We start from the raw sequence: 2,434 nt of genomic DNA on the forward strand, positions 1-2,434 counted from the left end.
CCTCTTAGTTACCAGCCCTGTGATACTGTGTTGGTGTTTCTTACATGTACAAAGTATTTTAAGTTTTATAATATTTATTATACTTGTCAATGACAATCTTTCTTTACTTCCCTCTTTATGCAATAGCATGACATCATCAGATGTGGCAGAGAAATCATCTAGGAGATGCTGTTTCAGTCTTTGCTTCTTCCAATCTTTTTGGCCATTTACTGTTAATGAATTTAAAATAAGTATGATCAAGTAACAACATTAATAAAAATGTTCAATTAAAATTAAACCACTCAATTAAAATAAGAGTATGCAAGTACATATGTTGTCAAATGGGTTACTTGATTATGAAAACAGTCAGCCCACCCCTCATCTTTCAGGCAATTGACTCTAGCTCAGCTTGCTATATAGTGAGGATATCAATGACATCACCTATTAATATTAATGTGCCAACTGGAGCCTTATTGGATGCCGAAACAAAGGGTTCTTTTGTTCGGTGGTTGGCTTTTTTAAATATCAAAAGAAATTTGATGTCAATGTTTGTAAACAGACATCTTCCTTATAAAAGGAATTTTATAATTATGAAAAGCAGTCCCCGTTAAAAAGCTGTCAATGTGAAGAAAATCTGGTCCACAATCTTTCATCAAAATATATTTTGTTCAATTTACATGCAAAGTTGAAAATCCATAGACTCCGTACTAAAAAAAAATCTCCATATACACACACACACACAAAGGATTTCAAATTCCAGGGAGAGGAAGGGTGCAGAAAGACCAAAACACTCAAAGAAATCTCATTAGAATTTCCAGATTGGTGAAGGGGTGTCAAAATGCACCTTTTGTGGGGAAGGAATGGACATTTTATGGAACTACACATTGAACAAAAAATCCTGCTAAATAAATCTCAAGGCTTTTTCTAAAAAACAGTTGTCAGGTTTAATTAAGCTACTGCATAATTGTTCAAAATGTTAATGTTGATAAACAAAAAGGAAAAAAAACATTTTATGTTTATTAACACAGCTAATAGATAAAGAATGGTTTCTTCATGCATTTCAGTCACTCTTCAGTCCTACCAATTTGGGGATTTGGTAATGATTAAAATAGTCCCCATAATGGACAATTTAAACAGAGAAGAGACTTGCAAAAAATATTCAAAATCACAAAATGTAGGTGGTAGGATTCATAAATTATAAATTGTGGCATTTGCATTACCTTGGTGCAAGCTTCTCATCTCTTTGCAAAACTGCATCATGCATTGGTACCAACCTCTGTATAACACACACATGTCAAGATGCAGCATGTTTATCTTTGCACCCAGTCCACTTCTTTAACAAAACCTGATCATTATCTATGGCAGTTAGAATGTCTCCTTCTGGCATAGCAGGGAACCATTTAACCAGGATTTCATAATGTTATACTGACGACCCGGATGAAATTTTCCATAAATATCCACTGCCATTCTGCTGCGTGCAATTGAATGCATAACCAGGTTGGATCCAAACATAATGGAACTAAAGTTGTGTTTTGTTACAGTTTGCAGGGGATCAACGGCCATCACTTTTTTGACAGGCATTGTTCTTGTGTCACTAAAGCGTTAAGCCTTCCACTGCACTTTTCAGAATTGATACCAAATATCGTTCAAAATCATCCTTGAATTTATTTTTAGGCCTTTCAGTCTTTTTCGACGCTGTAGAGCCACAAAATCTACACAAGTTTGCCATTTTTTTTTCCCTGTGGGCATCAGCATCCGCCATCTCAACGCCTAGGTTTGTAGGAGTAAATCAATCAAATATGGGTGCCATTATTAACAGCACATCGCAAATCAAAATACCCCCTTGCACATTTTTAATAGATCGTGCACAACAGCAAAAACACGTGAAAAGTCAAGTAAAAGATTTGAAGATATCGACATTTTTTTTGCAAATGCTGGAAAAATCTACAAGTGCCTTTAATCTAACGACAAAGTGGAAAACGTACCTGACTTTGGGGTCAAATTTCATGCACTGTCCCACTTTACAGTTAACATTTCCAACCGTTCAACCCGCTCTGCCACCGCCATCTTTTACAAATGCCAAGAATGTTCCTTTGTTGTCCATATCGAATAGAATTTTGGGTAGATAACCCAACTAGTTCCGAACAAAAAACGAATAAAGTGAAGTGTATACAGAATCCTCCGATTTCTGCAACGGCCGCCATGTTGTGACGTAACACGGTTATCAAAATTAATAACAATCCTGGACTGCTAACGTACTCGCACAAGTGAGAACACCTCTGAACAACTAATAAAAGAATCGCGCTTGAACTCGCGTGGGACCACACAGTGCCGCCCTTTTTCAACACTTTGACATTTAATTGACATTTTGACATGCGAAAGGTTATTTGCAAAGTGGGCGGAATGAAGAATTTAAAGAGCTGCTTATAGGCTCTCCCGCCTCGCCTCGACCCAA

The 2,434-nt window shown here is 36.6% G+C and overlaps 1 long non-coding RNA gene across 1 annotated transcript in view; it reads right to left on the bottom strand.

The window, feature by feature from the left end:
- The window catches only part of LOC138019344 (uncharacterized), a 2,837-nt gene extending 649 nt beyond the window's left edge, over nucleotides 1-2,188 (bottom strand). Inside the window, exons 1-3 of the long non-coding RNA XR_011126138.1 lie at nucleotides 1,965-2,188; nucleotides 1,200-1,749; nucleotides 1-209 (exon numbers count right to left, since the gene is read on the bottom strand). The exon at nucleotides 1-209 is cut by the window's left edge and continues 649 nt beyond it. This is a non-coding gene — a long non-coding RNA (uncharacterized lncRNA). The remainder of the gene's footprint in view (nucleotides 210-1,199; nucleotides 1,750-1,964) is intronic.
- Nucleotides 2,189-2,434: the final 246 nt, after the last annotated feature.

The sequence above is a fragment of the Montipora capricornis genome, chromosome 10, assembly GCF_036669925.1.
Source record: "Montipora capricornis isolate CH-2021 chromosome 10, ASM3666992v2, whole genome shotgun sequence".
NCBI lineage: Eukaryota > Metazoa > Cnidaria > Anthozoa > Scleractinia > Acroporidae > Montipora > Montipora capricornis.